This window comes from Elephas maximus, chromosome 1 (assembly GCF_024166365.1).
Source record: "Elephas maximus indicus isolate mEleMax1 chromosome 1, mEleMax1 primary haplotype, whole genome shotgun sequence".
Taxonomy (NCBI): domain Eukaryota; kingdom Metazoa; phylum Chordata; class Mammalia; order Proboscidea; family Elephantidae; genus Elephas; species Elephas maximus.
The window spans coordinates 77741021-77763977 of NC_064819.1; the positions used below are offsets into that span (position 1 = coordinate 77741021).

General features: G+C 40.9%; 5 non-coding genes across 5 annotated transcripts; 2 read left to right on the forward strand and 3 right to left on the reverse strand.

Annotated features, from left to right (window-relative positions):
- Positions 1-863: 863 nt before the first annotated feature.
- TRNAM-CAU (transfer RNA methionine (anticodon CAU)) lies at positions 864-935 on the reverse strand. The gene has a single exon. It is a non-coding gene; the product is annotated as a tRNA-Met (tRNA).
- A 3530-nt stretch (positions 936-4465) lies between these two features.
- Positions 4466-4537, reverse strand: TRNAD-GUC (transfer RNA aspartic acid (anticodon GUC)). Its single transcript has one exon. It is a non-coding gene; the product is annotated as a tRNA-Asp (tRNA).
- Positions 4538-11703: 7166 nt separating this feature from the next.
- Positions 11704-11776, reverse strand: TRNAR-ACG (transfer RNA arginine (anticodon ACG)). The gene has a single exon. It is a non-coding gene; the product is annotated as a tRNA-Arg (tRNA).
- A 4118-nt stretch (positions 11777-15894) lies between these two features.
- On the forward strand, positions 15895-15966 carry TRNAW-CCA (transfer RNA tryptophan (anticodon CCA)). Its single transcript has one exon. It is a non-coding gene; the product is annotated as a tRNA-Trp (tRNA).
- Positions 15967-19359: 3393 nt separating this feature from the next.
- Positions 19360-19430, forward strand: TRNAG-CCC (transfer RNA glycine (anticodon CCC)). Its single transcript has one exon. It is a non-coding gene; the product is annotated as a tRNA-Gly (tRNA).
- Positions 19431-22957: the final 3527 nt, after the last annotated feature.

The following is a 22957-nucleotide window of genomic DNA, read 5'->3' on the forward strand; positions in this document are numbered from 1 at the left end:
AGTGTTCGCAGCCACGGTCACATTAGGTCTTCAGTCGTTCCTGAGAGATTTAAAAAAATTTTTTGTTATTGCGCATTAAGTGAAAGTTTAGAAACCAAGTCAGTCTCTCATACAAAAATTTATATACACCTTGCTATATACTCCTAATTGCTCTCTCTCTAATGAGACAGCACACTCCTTCCCTCTACTCTCTTTTCCATGTCCATTCGGCCAGTGTCTGACCCAGTCTGCCCTCTCGTCTCCCATCCAGACAGGAGGTGCCCCCATAGTCTCATGTGTCTACTTGATCCAAGGAGCTCACTCTTCACCAGTATCATTTTCTATCCTGTAGTCCAGTCCAATCCCTGTCTGAAGAGTTGGCTTTGGGAATGGTTCCTGTTCTGAGCTAACAGAAGGCCTGAGGACCCCTGAGGTCCTTCTAGTCTCAGTCAGACTATTAAGTCTAGTCTTTTTTATGAGAATTTGAGGTCTGCATTCCACTGCTCTCCTGTCTGCTCAGGGGTTCTCTGTTGTGTTCCCTATCATGGGTTGTAGCTGGGCCCCATCTAGTTCTTCTGGTCTCAGGCTGAAGTAGTCATGAGACATTTTTGAGCACCTTGTCTGAAGAGGGAAGGGAGCAGTGAAGTAGAAACCAAACAGAGATGACTAAAGAGGCCTGATGTTTCCCATAATAACGTCAGTTTTTAAATCTTTGAGAATGAGGTAAGGTACTAGACAAGAAAAGAAATGAAAAGCTGTGTGATGATGTCTTGCTTTTGACAGCAGGGCGGCTTGCTTCTTCTCTGTGCTGGGCAATTTCAGCGTTAGAGAAACAGCGTACATGATTTGTGTCCCTAAGCAAGGGTCTGATGAGAAAAAGTTCATAGCAGAGGATAGTTTCGATCTATCGACCTCTGGGTTATGGGCCCAGCACGCTTCCGCTGCGCCACTCTGCTTCACAGTTACTTGGTGGATAGATAATCATCTTGATGCAACAAATTAATTCAAGAATGCAGAGGCCCAGTTTCTTTTGTTTTGTTTTTTCAGCTTTCTTGATTTATTTTCCTGCCATTTCACTCATTTCCTCTAGCCCTTCTCTCCATACTCCTGAATTTCTTTCCTCTTCTGAATATAGTCTACTAGCAAGCAGAAGAATGGGATGGATATGAGGGTGAGTGTGGTCATGGATGTGAGCATTGCAAGGGTGAAAGCTATAGAAAGGAAGCTGGAACCCAAGTTAATTCTAAGTTTTCATGAGTTTTCTGTTGCCTGAGAAAGTTAAATTCAGGTTTTTCTCCCCTTCCTAGATCTAACATTCTCAGGCTTTCTTTCTACTAAGGTAGGCAATTGGCTTGTTGAAGTGGGTATTGCCGAAATCAATTTACCAGTAGTATTAAGATATGGTATAAAAAAGATCCAAAGTCATGCACCCTGTAACGTGATATTTGAGTGTTTAAAGGCATTATCTATCAATAATTGAGTTCTGAAAGTGTGGGTTTAAATTGTCAGGAATTTTTATTTGTGCTATGACAAATTACATTATTCAGAAGGCACCAGTATTTGGATGAAAGAGACTTCTTGCAATCTCTGGTTCCCTCTGAGCTGTTTAAGAAAAATGTCTTCCTTTTAAGACCATTACAAACCCCTCACCCTGTATTCATTTCCACCCGGCTCTCCACTTAAATAGCTTTCCATCAGCTCGAGTATTCTGTAATGGCTAAGGTAAGGTTAAATGTCTATAGTCTACTCTCAGCAATAATAATAATAGCATTAGTAATAGTAATAATAATACTGTAGTTTCCCAGATTTTATTTTACTCTCATATATTATTTGAACGATTTTCCCATATTTCTAGATCATTCCCTCTAGCATTCTGGAACTGATATTGTGATTTACAAGTGTTAAGGAGATGACAGGACTCACCAATTTGAGTGTGTTTTCTCTTCTCAGCCTAGGATGAGGACAGAAAGAGAATGTGTTCATCTGTAAATGGATCAACCGTTTCCTAAAGAATTTTGTCCTCAAACGGCCTAACCGTGATAACTATAGTGAACAATTCCACATGGATTTCAGGTGAAACAGTTCACTACAGGTTAGTAAATACACACAAGTAAGCCTGTGCATACCTTGTTTACTGGTTAAGCCATCCCTGGATCTCTGTTACTCAGACTGAATTGTGGATCTTGATTCCAGCATAAGCTGTGACTGACACTAGGCTCAGGGGGACCACTTTTACCCTGTGACTATTATTTGTGTGTCTCAACTGGGCATTGGCCCCCATTCTATAGAGTGCTCAAGGGAAAGACCGATAACCTGTAGAATACATGGGCCCATCAGGTGGTTACACATTTGAGGAAGAGCAGTCACCATATGATATGCTGAGGTCAATACTCTTAAAGCAGATGGCTCACTGTGACCCTATGCTGCTACTGTTGCTGCTGCCTTTGAATGTGTCACCAAAAAGATCCTGATTCTGAGGTTATAAGAAAAACATTCATGGCACCCCTGGGGCAGCAGACCATAAAAATGGCTCTGAATGATTTACTCACCCTTCCACACACCTCTTAAAAGATGGGAGGGCACCATCATCCTATTGGATAACTGTGAAAGACACTGATAAAGATTCTGGGTTCAACTGAATGCATTGGCTTATCAAAATGCCAAGGGATTAATTCAAGCCCAACTTAAGGTCAGGGTTCCTAAAGCTGATAAGGCAACAACTGCCATGACAGAGGTCGCTAACTCTGAGGATACTGATTTGGGACTTGCTGGAGGAAGAAATATAAATCCGAGGATCTTAAAGTAGGAATTATTATCCTAGGATCTTGCATGAAGGGAGAAGGCTCAGAGGGGCAAAATAACCTAAAAATCAGCAAACTTATAAGTGGTAGAACCTAAATTTAACCTTTCATATACCTAATCCAAGAGCCCCATGTTTTCCACTACTCTACATTAAAAATCTAAACAAAGCAACTGCCCACACAAAATACGCAGCTGCAGTTGATTGCCAATATGTTCCCATAATTTTCACATTCTCTTCTGTAGAAAATGAAAGCCTCTGATAGGGACTTTGATAAAATGATACTATGGCACAGAGGAAAGAGTGAACAGTCGATGAACACCTCTCTACCTAACCACAGTAGGACAGTTTTTTTTTTTTCGTTTTTAAGGTAATTGTAGTGGTTATAAACCAAGCACAGATCTTCCTTCTAGTCCTTCTTACTCTCACATTTCTCTTATTATTTGTCCTAAAGTAAGTCACACCTCGCCTCCTCAACCCACATTCCCACTCCTGCGTCCAGCAGAGGGAAGTGGAGAAAGGATAACTGGGAGCCGGAAGAGGGCAGCCAGGGGAGGAAAATAAATGAAGGAGAAGCGGTGACTGGAGAGGGGCGGGGTGGGGGACAGGGGACTCAAGAGGAAGTGAAACAAATTTCGATACTCCAGCCACCACCTCACAGTAACCAAACCAAACCCTCCGCCATTGAGTCAGAGGAGACAGTTCGAATTCCCAAATTAGATTTTTACAAGGAGTGTTTAAGCCCCGCCCATGGTCACCCTCTACACCAACGTTATTTCTTAAATTAAAATTCGAGCTCAGGAGAGATGGCGTGGGCCGTGCCGGCAGCTCTACGCCCACGCTGTCCGGACGCCAACTCCATTTTTTCCTGAGATCGCTGAACCCTCGCTGGTAGAAGCTGGCGGGAGTTGCGAGGACACCGGCAGGAGGAAGTGGGCGGCGGGCACTTTCTTCCGGTTTGCAGGGCCGCAGGGTCTCTGAGTCCAGAGACGAATTTCAGATCCACCGAAACTCATCCTTTCCCGCCATCCCACCTCACACTCAGCTCAGAACTGCTGCTTCGTCCAGAAGTCATTTATAAAATCCCGCCTAGATGCAACCTTGACTGTTGCCTGCAGTGTTGGACTATCACAGGAGCTGTGGCATTCAGAGAGGCGGTGGTTGAATGGTTTAAAGTAGACACTTGCTGCGTTTGGCCAAGCGTCTGGCCCCCGTGGAAACATAAGTTCGAACTCTTTGCCTGACAAAGGCATAATTTTGCTGTTTGGCCATTTCAGAGTCTCTCTTTTCTCAGTGTGTAACACCTGAGGTTTCCTTCCGCTCTTCCTCCTTCAGTTTTCCTCGGCTCTTCCAATCACACCCATTCGCCCTGCCAGCCTCGCCCCAAGTTAGGCTCCCCTGCGCAATAGAGCTCTAGCCTCTGTTATTTCACCTTCGGCCCCCATTCACAGTTCACCCTTTTTTCCCCGCGAAACATCTCCTTCCCCCTCATGTCTGCAACAGACACTCGCCAACGACTCAGTGCTGGAATGCGTTGCAGTAAAGTAAGAGACATTTTTCGCACCTCACACCAAACAGTGGGCAAACGAAGACCTGACAGCAGAGATCTTGGAGTATTTTCGAGCCAAGTGAACACATGTTAAAAAAAAAAAAAAAAAAAATTACTGCAAAACGGAATACCTTAGCCTCCCCGTCGGGGAATCGAACCCCGGTCTCCCGCGTGACAGGCGGGGATACTCACCACTATACTAACGAGGAAGACAGGAAACAGGTGTAAAAGAAATATCTATTGAGGAAACCTCGACACTTTGGGTACAAGTTTTACTGGGCAGAAAACCACCGGGGAATTCACTGAACCTCACATGAAGAACTTACAGTAAGAGTCTATAAAACGGGTTTCTCCATGTTACGTCAAAACTCCAAGAAGGACAGGCCCGTAGAAGACATTGCCGTAAATATTTTTAGGTCATTAATAGCAAACGTTATTAAGAGCAAAGAGTGCGTTAAACTTAAAACTGTTCCTCCGCTCAAAATAACTTCTCCCTTCACTTCAAGTTTACTCAGTATTTTAGATTTATCTCTAGGCCCACCTTCCCCTGGGACCTTTTCTCAGACCAGTGTGAGTTAGATATTCCTCCTATGTTTCGGATTGTGATGATGAAAATTGCATATGTATAAATTTAAGATCCAGTCTTAAAATCTAGGTCTTAGAACAGTGCTGGCATTAAATGAAATTCCACTCCATAGAAAGTTCCTCAGTAAAATTCCAGTTGAGCCCCATCCTAGACGGCTTCGGTGAGGTTAGTCATTGTAACAGCTTGAGGTAGCAGAGAGTTGGAGGCAACCTGGATGGCCATCACCAAAATTATGTACTGAGGAAAAGGAAAAAAAAAAAAAAAAAAGCATTAACAAATAAGAATAAGGGGGAAAGTGCTGCATGCACAAGCTTAGCTAACTGCACTAATGTAAACGTTAAGAGCCAAAAATAATTAAATTCGGTTGTGGAGAAGAAAGGGAGGTAGGGAGATAAGAGTACACAATCTTGTTATTACTTCTTAAACTAAGCAAATAAAAGATTGTCTAAAGAAAGAGGGAATGATGCTCTTATACAATGATACAATGATGAAGATAACTAATAGATGAAAAATACAAACTTTCTAATGATATTAGAAGAGGTAGAATGACAAGTAGCCTAATTTCAGACAGACGTTAAAGACCTAAATACACAGATAAATATATGTTTACAGATACAAAAACTTAATCTCAAGTATATAATTTCATCCTAAATTGACCTATTGGTTCAACGTAATTTCAACATAAATTTCAACAGTGTTTTCCAAGAACTTGTTATACTGGTTTTACAATTATGCAAAAGTGGTAGAACCTATAAAAGCACATACACTTTCGACTAAAAATAGGGAGATAATTGCCAGAAACTTGCAGAACTTATGAGACACTATTTATTAAAACATTACAATACAGGCACTGATACAGAATCTCAAATGGACAAATAAAATAGAGAGTTCAGAAACAGATTCATGTATATATACAATTTGGTATATTGACAGAGGCAACATGTCAGATTAGAGGAGAGTTATAGCTGTTTAATAAATGGATCTAGGAAAAAATATATTCTCATGGGGAAAATGTGAAGTTGATTAAAAATTAACATCAGAAGGATCAAGGATATAAATGTCAAAAATGACACTTTTAACTCTTGTTAGTATGTATGTGAATCCATGAGAACCCTGCATAGATTATTGTAGATAATAAAATGGAGAAAATTTAAAACAGTAAATTGACTACACTGGTGATGGAAGAGCTGATCTGATAAATGGGACAGCGATTACCAATAGTAATCCTTTGAATCCATTGAAGGCCAAAAACCTGGGCCACCTGGAAGAACCTGAACCAGTTGTCCATCAGGCATTCGAGTCATTGAAAGATGTAATCAAGGCCAAGCAGGGGTGGGTGATATCTCAATTTCAATTTTCTTTCTTGCCTGTAATCTCTATCTGGTGCCTGATGCTGGCTAACCCCAGCCAGAACCCAGCTGATAAGAGAGGATGGGAAATGCAACTTATACAGTCCACCATCTTGGTTGTATAGAGCACAAAACAGCATGGGTGATGTATAAATCTGAGGACAAATAGATAAGTGCGATCTACAAGAAATACCACAGTGGGTAGCTTTAAAGAACAGAAATTTATTTTCTCACAGTTTAGAAGGCTAAAAGTCCAAATTCAGGGCGTGGCTCTAGGGAGACATTCTTCTTTGGCCATTTCAGTTTCTAGTAGCCGGAATCCTTGGAATTCCTGGGGTTGTCTCCATTCTCAGATAGCATCTGTCTTCCTCCTGTGGGTCTCTTTGTCTATTCTGCTCTTTTTATAACTCATACGTGATTAGGTTTAAGACCCATCCTATTTCAGTATGACCTCATTAATATAACAAAAGAAAAATCTTATTTTCAGTTGGGGTCACAACTACAGGTAGAGGTGCCAGGACTTCAATACATATTCAATACATTCTATAATAATCCCTGAAAAAGATATGTTGATGTCTTAACCCCTGTACCTGAGATTGTGACCTTGTTTGGGAAAACAGTGTTTTCCTTTGCAGGTGTTATTAGTTAACAACATCCTGCCAGAGTAGGGTGGGTATAATCCCCTCTCAATAGAAACCAGGAGACTAAATCAATTACCATGGAGTCAATTCTGACTCACGGCAACGCCACGTGAGCAGAGTAGAACTGCACTCCATAGGTTCGTAAGGCTGTGAAAGCAGATTGTCAGGCCTTTTTTCCAAGTTGCCTCTGGATGAGTTTGATCTACTAACCTTTTGGTTAGTTTTTTTTTTTTAGGGACTCCCTCCCCTCCCCAGTGTGTCTTATAAAAAGAGTCACACATAGGGGGAAGACAGCATGTGAAGATCTGTCTAAAGGCAAAGAATGCCAGTAAATGCCTGGGACTGTCAGAAACTGAAAGAGACAAGGAAGGCTGTTCCCTAGAGTTGACAAAGAGAAAATAGCTGATGGAAATAAATTTCTGTTCTTTAAATTCACACACTTTGTGGTATTTTTGCTTTGGAAGCCCTAGGAAATTAAGACAAGCCCTATCAATTTGGGATATTTCCTCTCCATTGTTATTCAGAGCTGTAGTGTGGAGCTGTAGTGCTCCAGAAAATCACTTTTGGCTTGCACTCATATGCCAAGCTGACACATCTGTGAATTAAACTCGGACTTTCTTCCTTCATCTACTCATCATAAGGATTCACCTGAAGCAATGGTTTTGAATTGAGGGAGAGGAATTGGGGCCCAAGTGGTGACTGACTTGGTGGTCTGGAACACATGCTCATGCAGATTACTTGCATCTCTTGGCCCTGCTTGTCTCTTCTCCTGGACGAATCTCTTTGATTGTACAACAGGTTCCTTATCTTATAACTTATTGTTCCTAACCAAACCCAGCTGATGATGGGCATCCTGGCTACAAGACCATTTAATTTCTTGTGGTCATATGATCCGTCTTTACCAGGACGCAGTAGCACACCCAGAACTGCTTTTCAAATGGTGGCATGGCTTTGTTCCAGAATCCTTTGGAATTGTTATAGCATAGAACAGGAGAACTATCTTGGATCTGAAGAAAGACCTTAAACATGTAGTGTCCACCCCACATTAATACATTGATACTGGTCCTGTTCCAGATTCTGCTACTAAGACTTGCAAAAAAATTCCACAAGTCATTTTTTCCCTTCACAGACACTTCTAGTATTAAAAAGTCTGCTGGGTCATATGACCCAAGTGGCAGGGGAACTCGCGAGAACAACGGCCACATTCCATGTCCCTAAGTCTTTATACATCTGCTCTGGAGACAGAAGATGCAAATGTCACTGCTCTCAAAGATTTTACATTCTACTGGGGCTTCCCTAAACTGCTCTTCCCACACCCAGATTAATGAACCACCCAAAGGGAATTTTTAAAGGCTTGACTTCCTAGTTATTACATCACTAGCTTATTATTTTTACATGAAACTTTTTCTATTTTCCTTGGAAACTTGGCGGGGGGTTGGTTCAGTTAACATTGGGAAAGGGTAACAAATGAAGACAGACTAGAGCATAAGTTCTTTCAGGGCAGTGCCTTTGTGGGTTTGGGCTGTCATGTATGCCAACTCCAGATACGTCCCTAAACTGGCTCTGTTACCTATCCAGAAGTGAAACAAAAACAGCGTACATCAACTCAATAGAGACTTGAACCTTGAACTCTCATTTTAAAGGTCTGATGCTCTAGCAACTAAGCAATTTAGACCACAAGTGAGATGTACTTTCTTTAATTCACTATATAAAATGACCGAGATCACCAAGAAGTATTAGAAATTATCATGATTTCGGGAATTACTAGGATTTTTTAAAGTTGTTAATCACATACCCCAGGCCTCAGGACTGCAACCGAGCCTTATTATACTGAGCGTTCTATTTAACCGCCAAGCTGTTTGTTACACGATTACTGCTCAGTGTTTACTGCAGGGAGAAGGACGAGGAGAGTTGGGCTCAGAACAATGCGGGTCCATTCGGGCTCTCTGGAGTTTTCAAAGATACTTCCGCGAGTGTCCCTGGCAGATGGTGGAAAGAATAGATAGTCGGTGGGAGGAACAAGAAGGGAAACTGAGGGAAAGGGCGTTGCCTAAGAAATGACGCAATGGAAAAGTTTTCAAATGACTTTGCCCGATTCTTTCCCTGGAAGAACCAAGACTCGCTGACAAAAACCGATGACAAGCGTAACTAGAAAGCGATTTTAGCCTTTATTTTCTGATCCAAAGTCCATAGAACAAGTTGTCAATACACACACTCTCTTATTCAGTCTTGTAAATAGAGAGAAATCGCCCCTACAATCTTTGTGAACTTTCACCGTGTAAGGGAAAAGGAGCGCTGAACCTTGTGTATAGTCACAGCGTGTGCTCTCCACGTCTCCCGCATCCTTCGCGAAAGACGACTCACAGAATGATTTGCTTTTCTTTTCTGCTCCCTCTTCAGTTTTGACTTGGTCGCTCCAGCATGGCCAGGAAAAGGGCCACAGGACTAGTCAGCGCCCCTTCCTCTCCTCTGCCTTCCCAAGGACGCGAAGAACCCAGGAGTTGGTTCCAGCTGCAGAGTCAGTACGTGCACCGTGGGAGGCGCCGGAAAAACCTGAGTTCAAAATTCATTCCTAGAAATCAGTATTTGAGACTCTAACGAGTTGAGTGCCAAGTTCCTAAGACAGAGTTTCAGAGCTTCGGTTTTCTTCAGTAAGCTGCAAAAGTGCAGACATCTTAGAAACTGTTTTTAGGCAACGATTTTGAAAAGGGAATGTGGAGCAGGCCCAAGATGAAAGACGAAAAATAGAGGAGGTAGGTGGAAAGACCAAAACCACCAGAAAAACCCGTTGCAGTCGAGTCGATTCCGACTCCTAGTGGCTTTTTAGGACAGAGTATAACTGCCCCGTAGAATTTCCAAGAAGCGCGTGGTGGAGTCACAATGCCAGCCTTTAAGGTTACCAGTCATAGCACTTAACCACTAAGCCACCAGCGTTTACAGGTCAGAGAAAGCGGAAAGGAAATACCTTATACCATACCCGATGCAAACAGAAAACAACTAGAAATTTACATTGGATTGTTCAAAGAAAAGACTAACAATGAGGGAGCAGAGTGGCGCAGCGGAAGCGTGCTGGACCCATAACCCCGAGGTCGATGGATCGAAACCATCCTCTGCTATCTTGATATCTTTTTCGCCCCAAATTCCAAGGTGGTAGAAAACGGCTCTTGTCAGCTAACCAAAAGGCTGGAGTCCATTCAAAGGCCCCTTGAAGAAAGACCTGGCGATCTACCACCGAGAAGTGTCGCCATGATTCGGACCTACTCCCAGCATCTGCTTTAGATAAGAGAAAAAGGGCACTAATTTGTAATATGAGGGGGAACCTGCTACAGTTGCCATGGGGCCTGAGAAGAAACTTTTTGATGTGCAGTTCTCTCAGACTTCTGCTTCTCTGTCTGCCATACACCACTATCCAAAAACCAACTCTCAAAAATAACTAGAACAATAAAAGCAACAATAATGGCTTTTATTGATTGCTTGAGCATTTATGTGCCATTCACTAGTCCCAGTTCCAAATCATTTAATCTTCACAATTCTACAAAGTACTACTATTATTCTCACTTTACAAATGAGAATACTGAAGTTTTTAGAGTTTAAATAACTTGTTCAAAGTTGTGCAGAGCAAAAGCTCTTGCTGCATTCATTTATTCCTTTACTAATTCCAAAATCCTCTTTACTCTATTTTTGTAGTTATTTATTCATTTATTCAAGCAAAAAAATATTTGATTGCCAGTCACTGTGTAGTGCTAGGACTACAGCAGCCAATAAATGAAAAACAAAACAAAACAAAACCCTGCTCTTATGAAGCTTACATTCCAGTGGAGGAAACAAAAAAATAAATAAACCGTGAAGAAAGATAAGGCAGGGAAGGAGAATAAAGAGTGTTTGTGTTGGTGGGCAGTGGAGGTGTTGCAAATTTAAACAGAAAAGTCAGGGAAAGTCTCACTGAGAAGATGAATTTCAGCAACTATTTTAAAGAGATGAGAGAGAGAGCCACATTGCTATATGAGGAATGGTGGTTGCAGGCAGAGAGAACAGAAAATGCAAACATTCTGTGGCAGGAGCAGCCTCGTTTGTTCCAAGAATGGTAAAAGGCCAATGTGCCTGGAAATGAGCGAATGACTAGTATAGCAGGTAACATAAGAGGTTTCTGGGGCTAGATTTTACGAATCCTTACGGAAAGCCCTGGTGGCGTAGTGGTTAAGTGCTACAGCTGCTAACCAATGGATTCGGCAGTTCGAATTTGCCAGGAGCTCCTTGGAAACTGTGGGGCAGTCCTACTCTGTCCTATAGAGTCGCAATCGACTTCGGGGCACTGAGTTTGGTTTTGGCTTTTTGTATATATATTTATGGAGCTTTTTATTTTTTTATTTTTTAACGGTGCAGTGGTTAAAAGATTGGCAGTTCGAACCCCTCAGCCGCATTTTGGAAGTTTATGGGACACTTCACTGGTATTGCTCTTCTAGAGAACTCAGCCTAAAACAGAGGTATTTCTTCCAAATTAAATCAATCAAACAAACAAAACAAAAACACCTACAGAATAGTGGAAGAGGCAGCAACAGCTCTTTTGTATTTGGAGCGAGGGAGAAATGAGAACAGAAGGCAGCACTCAGCAGATCATTACAGGATGTCAGACAACGGAGTCTCTCCAACGTCTTTGCTCAATGTCCTTTGTACTCAGTAGACGCAGAACAAACACTTTGATGGTGAGAGAATAATATTTCTGGTGGAGTTATTTCTCTGAACCTAATATTTCCATGGAACCTTTTTAATTAGTGGAATCTTAAAAACGCAGTTGGGAACGAACCAGCCAGGAGTCGAACCTGGAATCTTCTGATCCGTAGTCAGACGCGTTATCCATTGCGCCACTGGCCCGTCTACACAAGAAGTTTTTTAATTACACCCATAGAAAAACGAAGTGATGGGATTACGGTGTCATTCTAAAGGTGACTATGTGAAGCCCTACTTTCAGCTTGCTTTTTTCAATCGTCGGAATTTCAAACCCAAGAAAGCTCAGAACTGAATCAAAATAGGATTCTATTGGTGCCCTTGACTTAGTTTAGTCATTCAAAATAATTCCACCCAGGGCAATGAGAAATCCATTGTTAAGTAACTTGTAAAAGGTCCGAGAGAACGTTCAATATTTTTGAAAGTAGCTTGCAATACAATATGGTAATTAGCAATCAGAGGCAGAGATGAAGACAAAAGTCAACGCTCGTAGTCCGCGAGGTAACCTCAGTGGACTTCTAGATCATCGCCTTAACCACTCGACAACTACAGATACCCATAGGTTCTTTACACTGTACTCTGTTACCACATATCCTCTATTCCATGATACTTTCATTTTAATAAGGACTTGATAATAATCGACTGTAACCAATAACAACGATACTTCTTTCATAACTGTTTTTTTCTAACCAGGATCCAGCCAAAGGTCATTCATTGCCTTTGGTTTTTCCTTAATCCCTTTTAGTTTAGACCAGCCTCCCATCATGTTTTCTTGTTTTGCCTGTTTTGGCATTCATTTTTAAAAAGCCCAAGCCAATTGCCTTGTGGAATGTCCTACATTCTCAATTTGTCTCATGGTTTCCTCATGCCATCTTTTAATTCATTCCTCTACTACCTGTACACTGGAATGATTATATCATTTTGATTAATTGATTAGATTCAGGTTCAGCATTTTTGGCCTGACACTGTATGCTGTTAAGGATCTCTGGAGGCTCGATGGTTAAGCGTTCGGCTGCTAACCAAAAGATTGGGAGTTCTAATCCATCGGCCGCTATTGGCAATAGGTTTGTTTTTTTTTGTTTGTTTTACTTCACTTTAACAGGCACTTGTCAAGATATACCGATGATAATGAAAATAAATTGGTGCTCCCAGGGTTTTTTATTTTTTACCTTTCCATTTGGGACTTAATCTGTGGGATGGTAACTTTAGCGCCATGCACATCTCTTATTTCCCAGTAACCTTTTGCCTAATGGTTTTAAGATCGCGAACGCTCTTTGCCTAAGTCTACTATTTCTCTGGGGGCTACGGATAGTGATTGTTCTACTTCTATCATTCTTTCTGCATTTGTGAGAGGTTACTCTTGTCAAGACCGTTGCCTTCTTTCCTGCTTTCTTTTCCCGGGTGCACCTCTCCACGCGCCTCCAAGTCTTTGCTTAGCAACCTGTGAACTCAACTTGATTGGCGCCAAAAGGCTTGGAGGAGTTTTCACTTTCATGTCAAGTGGACGGGAAGAAAGTGACATTATGTAGATTGTAAGGTCTCCGAGGTTCTCAAACTCGAGTGCATATAGGAATCACTTGGATATCTTGTTAAAATCCAGATTCCTGGGCCCCACCTCCAGAGATTCTAATTCAGTAAATGGAGGGTGGCGCGGGGCTGAGGGATCCCAAAAACCCCAGTGCCGTCGAGTCGATTCCGACTCATAGCGACCCTATAGAACAGAGTAGAACTGCCTCCTAGATTTTCCAAGGAGGGCCTGGCGGATAGGAACTGCAGACCTCTTGGTTAGCAGCTGTAGCACTTGATGTACTCCCCAAATTTGCATTTCTAAGCAGCTCCCAGCGGCTGCTGCCGGTCCACCAACCAAATTTTGAGTAGCTCCGACCCGGAATGGACTGACTGGTGTGGTGGTAATGAGGGGTTGTTGTTGCGTGCCGTCGAGTTGTTCCGACTCATAGGACTCGGTAACGAGAAGTGGCAGATATAAACAAAGAGACACTTGGAGGGAGAAAAAAAGAAACAAAAACAAAGAATGTGGAGGGGAAATACATGGAGGATAAAATATTAAGGTGAAAATAAGTAGATTTCTTATTTCCGACTTTAACCAAGAAAAGAAAATACACATTTTAAAACCGAGCACAGCGACCAACAAGCTCTGGGATTCTTCCAGTGGAAGCTATTCATTAACCACTAAAGGATTCGACCTCCTCCATTTTCTAGATCCAATGTCAGACGCCCTAATCATTAGTCAACCTAAGCCTGTAAAACTGGGTGCCGAAAACTTTTTAAAACTTTTAAAACTTGAGCTGTAAATGTAATAAACTAAAAAAAACCAAACTCATTGCCGTCGAGTGAATTCTGACCCATAGCGACCCTACGGGACAGAGTAGAACTGCCCCACAAGGTTTCCAATGACCGCCTGGTGGATTCGAACTGCCGACCTTGTAGTTAGCAGCCATAGCACTTAACCACTACGCCACCAGCGTTTCCGCTAATATAGCATACACATATAATTTATAAAGTATTTATAAATTCATATTTATAATTTATAAAGTATATATATATACTTTGTAAAGTACATATGTATACCTTTTACAGTATATATATAGGGTTGCTATGAATTGGAATGACTCCAAGGCAACGGGTTTGGGTTTCTTTTTTTTGTTTTTGGTACGTGTATATATAATATAGGGAAATTATTATTGTATTTCAGGGAGATTCCAATGCCTCGAAAATGCTGCAGACTAACTGGGGAAACAAATTTAATTTAATGATCAAAAATACTGTAGAGTTACAACTAGATAACTGCAAAGGAGGGAAACAATGTTACAATAATTGGAATATGGTGCTATTATTAGTTAGAAGGCTTTACTTGATAGAGTGCTTTATCTCTGTATGGAAATCAGGGAGGAAGGCCACACCAGGGAGGAAATGCTTGAGCTGAGAGCTGAAGGAGGAGAGGAGTTAACTAGGCCAACACAGAACCCAGCTGCTTTACAGGTCCAGGAAACCTCCACTCCCTTGCCTTCCAGGTAAAGTTTCTGAAGTAAACACAACACTTTACTTTTGGGTACTCCAGACATCACACTGAAATAATTCTAAAATACAAATTCATGTAGGATATAAAGCTCAAGAGTGGAGAAAACAGCAACAAGGTGTTATAATCTGGAAAGGCTGTTGAGGAGTGATAGCTGATTTGTCAGACCTAAACCAACAGTGGGAAAAGCAGAGAGGCAACCAGATTTGCACCGCAGAACCCCCATCTCTATCACCCATGATATGGCCTCATTGTCTCAGGAATTGTCAGCACCAGCTTCACCTGGAAACTGCCCTTCCTCTATCCTGGAAGAAGACGGGAAGTTTATTTCCTTGAGAAAGTAAAATATAGCGTTTCTAGGCTAGAGCAGCAATTCTCAAACTTTTCTGTGCATCACGACCACCTGGAGAGTTTGTTAAAACACAGATCGCTGGGGCTTCAAGCCCAGAGTGTCCCATTCAGCACGTCTGGAGTGTGGCGGAGATTTTACATTTCTAACAATTTACTTATTCCCAAAGCCCTGGCTTCCAGACCTTCACCATTCAGGCAAAGGTGGAATAGTTTTCTACCACATATATAAGGTAATATGAATTAAAAATCCCATTAACACAGGACTAATAGTAAGTGGTAAGCACTCAGTAAATGTTAACCGTTTATAAATCCGGAGTTCCTGTTGTAAACTGAATGTCACTTGCACGCAATAGAGGCCGCAGTGCCCACGGATCCTGACTGAGAAAGTGAGGATTTTGTCAAGAGATGCCACCCGCTCTAGGCTTTGAGGACAAGCAGCTTTTCACCAGGCTGAGGAGAGGCCGGTGGGCATTCGGATAGGGAGGAGGAAGGCAGAAGACCGCGAGGCCTGGCACCACAAGGCTGAAAGTGGGATACAGAAGAGAGAGGCATCTAGTGAATTTATAGGAAAAGTAATACTGCAAACTTTGTAGCCGTTTTTACTTCTGTTTCACTGAGACTCTAAACCCAATAATAGGGAAATGTCGACGAGTAGAAAGATCGAAAGTTTTTTCCTGGGCTTTTCTTACACGGAACGTTTGAGATTAATATTCACTCTGGTCAATCCTTCATTTTTTTCTCAAGGAAGAGTTGGCAAAACTGTGAAAGGTGGAGAGAAAAACGGTCAAAGCTAATAACAGAGAAATAAATATTTTGGCTCTGGAGGAAGGGGGATGAATCAAGATCCTATTTTAAATAGGCTAAATCGGTGAGCTGTGACCTCGTGGCGCAACGGTAGCGCGTCTGACTCCAGATCAGAAGGTTGCGTGTTCAAGTCACGCCGGGGTCACGGGTCGTTGTCTCCTGGAGGAAGAAAAAATAAGTAAATTTCACAGTATACTTTCCTTCGAGGCGTAGTTAACTGTGAAGATCTCCAGTTTGAAATCTGTTAAGGCTGCAGAGACTAGAAGATTGTACGTTTTCAGAGTTTTCTTTTGCCTTTGACTTGCTGTTGGGATTCTATGATGGGGGCACAAAATCCTCAGATGCGCCGTGCACCTTTTGCCGCCTTACTTAAAAAGATATTTAACTCTCATTTTTATGGCATCAGAAACTATGTCTACTTCATTGAGAGCCATAAGTAACGTTAAGAAAGCCTGGTGGCGTAGTGGTGGAGAACTACGGCTGCTAACCAAAAGGTGGGCATCTAGGCTCAACCAGGAGCTCCTTGGAAACCGAATGGGGCGGATCGACGAGTCGGAACTGGGTCTACTGGAACTCCTTTTTTTTTTTTTTTTTATTAAATACCCAATGCTAAGTACATAGTAAAAAAAAAAAAAAAAAGTACATAGTAGGAGATCCATAAATGTCTGTTAATTGGAAGGGAATTAAACAGATCAAGAGTTGAGAAGGCAGAATGACGTGAAGCATGTTACATTGTTTCTTATAGTTTATGATTTCTTTGTGTTATGAAAGATGCAGTGGGTAGTTTAGCTGTAATTGTGGGGCTCTTGCAATACGGTATAGAATAACATGTAGGAATCTCCTTTAAAAAATAACCTTGGGCACTTCATCAGGCTTTATCATAACCAGGATGAAATATCCCTCAAGACCCGCTTTTCTTTCCTCCGATGCCATGCTACCAGGCCCCTTTATCATTACTGAGTCACCCTCTAGAGAACCTCATGATCAGGATCAAGGTGACCTGAAGAGTGGCTATGAATATCTGTCTTGAAAAATTAAACTCCCCTCCCAGTTAATAAATTGTGTTCGGATTTATAACATCAGGCTTCTGTGAGTCCTATTAGTGTGAATCAGTCCCTGAACCTAACTACCCTCAGGTGATAATTTCACTGAGTTTACCAACAAAGCTGAGGCCCAGACCCTAGAACAAGAGACAAAAAGGAGGCAGTAATCTTGTCGGGGAGGTTGACTTACCTCCAAATACGAGATTTAAAAAAAAGATATTTTATTGTGTTTTAGGTGAACAAAATGACATTTTTATTCTGTCTCATACATGGGTTTCCCAATTTTAGGTTTGATATGTGCACACTCTCCCGTTTTCCCTAGATTTGTCTTTTAGCTGAGCATTCAGTTTCATCTCACTGCCATCCCCAGGGCATCCTCTAGTCACAACGTCTAACATACTGATACATTGTAACCGTTTTTATTGACTCTGATGTTTGATAAGGGAATGCTACATTCCACCTCTGTTTCAATTTAAAAGTCAAGCTAGTGTATCATTTCCATAAAATACCAATCCAAAGCTGCTTTTAAAAATCCTGAATATTAGGAAGTAGTGTCTAATTTTGAAAAAGGAGGGATATTAAAACAATGAGTATTTTAAACTTTATTGTAAGTCAGCCAGTAATTTCTAGGTAATTTTTTTCCAGAGTTTATTGTTTTTAATATTGCTTTTTAAGTTCCTCTGTCAGAAACTGTATCTGCATAATTTATGGGAGCCTTGGCCTAGTGGTTAAGAGCTAAGGCTGCTAACCAAAAATTCCACAGTTCATAATTCACCAGGCGATCCTTAGAAACTCTATGGGCAGATCTACTTTGTTCTATAGAGTTGCTACGGGTCAGAATCAACCCCACGACAACGGGTTTGATTTTATAATGAATGTGAGAATTGAAACCATCCCCACAGATTACTGTCTACATTCACATGAGTTTAGTATTCCAGTATTTTCATGCATAACACTACCATTCTCTGAGATTCTTGCCTAGGAAGACGAAAGTTGCAAAAAACTTTTTGCTTATTCCAGGAACTTTATTGTTCATTGCAGGAATTTCTTGGAAGGCCTATCAACTTCTCGTTAGAAGATACGGAATGACGGATTACACACCAATACTCTTTAAGTAGCTGTGGTGTTTTTAAAATACGTCCACACAGCCTTAAATACCCCTGTCCTTCAATTTCCTTCCCCTTGAGTGGTTCTAGTGAATAGAATAATGTGCAAGTGACAGTGCCATACTAAGTCATACAAGATGCTACAGCTTCCTCTTGGCTTTCTCAGATCACTTGATCTGGTGGAATCCAGCAGCCACATCAGGAGGACATAGCATGGAGAGGCCCATGTGGTCAAAACAAAAACTAAGGTTCCATTCAACAGCCAAGTGACTGAGTTTGGAAGAGTGTTCTCCAGCCCCAGGTAAGCCTTCAGATAATTGTAGCCCCTGTCAGCATCTTGTTTGCAACCTCATAAGAAACCCCATCAGCTAAGCCCCCTGAATTCTTGACCTACAGAAACTATGAGATGATAAATGCTTGTTGCTGTAACCCACTACTTTTTAGGACAATTTGTTACACAGCAATAGATAATGTTTACAACCTCAAAATCCTTTCCTGGCTGTGTCTACCAATTCTAAACTATTATATCATGATCCTTACCCAATCTGAACCTCCTCCTCACTTTGAAAGACCACCATAAACTGGACTTCAAAATCTCAATAAATAGTTCAACTTTGCTCTTATAACCTGTAAGACACGTTTAAGACTCTGGAGGTTGCGTTCCTCCTTACCCAATTAACTCAGCTTTTTTCTCCCAATTTACTCTTCATTGTTTGACTTTGGTTTTCTATGTGTTGGCTTCTTCTCCAAAATCCTCAGAAACAAGGGTCATATCTTCATTTATTTTGAGGCCTCTTTTTGACTTTTGGTTGCAAAGTGCCACAGCAATCTCAGTAACTGGTGGTCACCCTCTCCAGGGGTCAAGTAATGGGGATGCCCATATGGAGGAGATTAGAAGAATACTTTCAGAATTCTACGTTATCATTCCCACTTTCAGTGACAATACCTTCCTTTCCAATCTTGGGTCTCCTAAACAGAATGTCAATAGAAGTTTTTGTTTTCTCCTGGAGATGTTGTAACTTGGTGTTTCAGAGTTGAATTGAGTGCTTTGATCTACTACATTAATAAAATTGGCTTGCATGCTAAAAGAGGGATTTTCAGAATTTGTTTTCACTAGAGATTTAAATTGATGGTGGGATGGAGAAAGACATTTTCCTATGTTTTGTGTTTGTAGGTATTTTTCATCAAGGGTCACATATCAGAGGAGGTTTAGCTTCCTGCTACTTTATGGGTTTTCTCAGAACATCTTTTAGATATAATCTTTTCTTTAACTGGACTTACGAAATTCCCAGAGGGAAAAAAAACATGCATTTTTATTTTACTAACAATTTAGGAATGGAGTTAGTATAGCTATATGAGGCTTAAAAAAGAAAAACAGCGCAATGGGAAGCATTGGTGGTTCAGTGGTAGAATTCTCGCCTCCCACGCGGGAGGCCGGGGTTCGATTCCCGGCCAATGCAGCTTGTCGACCATCTTTTCCTCTTTGGGAAAAGAACACTTTCACTGAAAAACAAAAACACGAAAATTATTATACAGTTAACATGGTTCTCTTACCCCAGGGATTTTGGAAAAATATCAAAGATAACGCTTTTGCAATTTCATGTGTATAAATTATTCCAACTAGCGTGCGTTTGGTTTTCCAATAATCCGAAACAATTCTGTCCAAGTTAAAGTATAAAAATATAAAACAACTTCTCTTAAAAAGAGAAAACAAAGTTAATCTTCTCGAAGTTAGGTGTTAGAAGCTCTCATAAAGCAAATGTTTTTATTGACACTGTGACACTATTTTTTTTTACAATGGTAATTGTTTTTTAATCAACCAAAGTTTCATGACCCGCCCAGCCCCCGCAACCCAGAGTACAGCCTCCAGACTCCCTGCTAACTCAGAGCTGAAGCCAATCCTGAAGTCCATCTTCAGCCAGAGATTGGACAGGCCTATAAAACAAACAATAACACACGTGAGGAACGTGCTTCTTAGTTCAATCAAATATAGAAGACCTAATGGGCAACACCTGCCCAAAAGCAATGTCGAGAAGGCAGGGAGTGACGGGAGATCCGGACTAATGGACAAGAGGATCTCTTAACCACTATGCCACCAGAATTTCCGTTGTTACATGATTGATGGTGTTAAATACGATCTATGCTAGACTATGGATGAGAGTTTTGCACGTAAAAACAGATTTGATTTTATTATATACAATAAAAACTGTAAGCATGCAAGTAGGATAATCAGAATAACCAATGATAAGGAAATGGCCTAAAGCACTTGTTCCCAAACTTTGCACATTAGAGTCACCTCAGGATCTTTATAAAATATCAGTTTGCCGGCTCCCACCCCCAGACATCCTGATTTAATTGGTATGGGATGTCACTCAGGCATCAGAGTTTTTAAAAGCTCTGCTGGTGATTCCAATATACAGTAGTATTTGGGAATATTGAGAGGCTTCTATTCCAAGTCTGGTCTCTGTACCAGCAACTTCTGCAGCACCAGAGAGCTGGTTAGAAGTACAGAATCTCCACCACACCCAGATTTACCGAAAGACAATCTGAATTTTAGCAAAATATTGAGGCAACTCCTATGCACATTTAGAGTGTGAGAAGTTTTGGTTTAGAGCAGTGTTACTCAAGGGGTGGTCAGCTGCCACCAGCAGCACCCAGGAGCCAATTAAAAAAGCAAGTTCTTGGACCTCACTCCAGACCTACTAAATCTGTGTCTCTGGGGGTGGGTCCAGAAATCTGTGTTTTAACAATAGCTGTAGGTGATTCTTATACATACTACATATACTAAATAAAAAATATGCATTTTCGCCAGATTTCTAGCTGTTTTGTAAGCTCATTAAGATGATAAAAAGCCCTGGTCTAGAATGTAAGAAAGGAAAGCCTCCTGCTCCAAGTTCAGGAAAATAACTTAATTGGTCTTTCCAGATCAATTTGTAATGGCCCTGAGATAAATGGAAATGACTTGCAGAATGGTTTATATTCCACTCACCTCACAGCTTATCAGTCAATTATGTGACTTTTGTGCAAACAGCTGTGGTCACAAACTACTGTGTAAGGAGTCTACTAAGAAGTCTATACTTCTTTCAAGAGCACAGATATAATTAATAGAAAATGCATTTTTACTGCTCTCCATTCTAAAAGACATCCTTACAAATGAAAACTTCAATCAATTACATTGTGGAGTCTTTAATGACCTTGCTATATCTCTAGATTGCCACATTGTTCTCAGTTGACTTGTATGTTGCCTTGGGCACGCGAAGCCTGTTGATTTTGAAATCCCTTCACACTACATATATCTGATATTTTAAACAAAGATAACCAAGTAGGAAGGAATAGAAGAAAGATTCAGAACAAAATAAAACATTTGTTTTTATTCATATCAGAAACATAAGAGTCCATTAGAAAGAGTGTATATCTAAGGAAACTCTAAAATATTTAAAAATGTTCCACCTAACCACAGTGCTGAAAATAGATATGAGCCCCTAGTTTTATAAATGATAAACTAAGGACCAGAGTTAGAACTAAGTGATCTGATCAAACATGTCATCTCCATTTTTGCTAACACCTTACTTACTAACTTACTTTTAAATAACATACAGGCTCTTTGGAAACTCTATGGGGCAGTTCTACTCTGTCTTATAGGGTTGCTATGAGTCGGAATTGACTCGACGGCACTGGGTTTGGTTTTTTTTTTTTTTTTTATGTATGGTGTTACGTGTGTCAGGAAAAATTGTCAAAAATTTAAAAATGGACCAAAGAAATTACGGGGTCCTGCCTTTCAGTGAAATGTTGGGCATTGCCTAGCACATGCTCCAAGAATTATCTGATACATAGAGGGAATATGCCTTTGAATGACTAAGATTGATTCAGTGGACTTCAAGACCTCTGTGTTGGTAGAAATTAAATTATGGGAATGTGATAATAATATAATGGTACTTGTCCACATCAGTGCAAAGAATTTTGCTCAGTTGAGGTACAATTTTGCTCAGTAGAAAAGATAACCTCAAACATTAAGTTTTTTTTGCACTATAGAATACACCCACTCCTCATTTATTGACATGGTTAGGTTTATTTTAAAAAATGTATTAATTTGCTTTTGTTCTGAATTTTCTTCTGTTCCTTCCTACTTGGTTACTTTATCCAAAAGATGAAGAAACTGTTCCCAGAGGATCAAAGTACCATAAAACATCATACTTTTTAAAGTAGTGAACCATGAATTCAAGTACACTTATATTTAGTTCAAGAACCTCACTTTTTCTACTACTTTACATTGCCTTCAAAACAATATTTTGGTTCTCCATATGAGGGCTGGGGGAGGGGGAATGTTGAAACAAACAAAACAAAACAACTTATCCCTGATCATTGGGCACACAAATTAGGATCTTACAACAGTTGTTTGCCAGTCCCTGCATACAATATTTGGATTGTCTTCCACAGGAAATGAAGTCTCTAAAAGCTATGGATTTGGGGGACTAACTAATAAAACGTTACTGTGAGACAGGATGGAAAGTGAACAGTGAATGAATGCCTCTCACATGAATCAACATTGTAGGGATATCTATCAATCCATCCATCCATCCATCCGTCCATCCATCCGTCCATCCATCCGTCTATCCATCCGTCTATCTATCTATCTATCTATCTAATCTGTCTGTCTCTGTCTATTACCTATGTAGAGACTTTACACCAGGACAAAGATCTTTTTGTTGTTGTTCTCCGTGGTGTCATATTTCTCTTATTATGTATCCTATAACCACGTCCTGACTTTCACTTCACATTCCTTCTCCCACAGCTGGCAGAAAGAATAGAAGGGGGTATGGTATGTGAGAGAGAGAAAGAAAAGGGCAATGGAGGAAGACAAGAAAAGGAAAAAGAGGTTGGGTTAGGCGGGGCGTGCGTAGGGAGGGAAACTGGAGGAGCCTGGAAAACAGTCAAGCCCTCCTCTACCCTTCCAGAAAAGTAAAAATGCCGAAAATAGGATTGTACA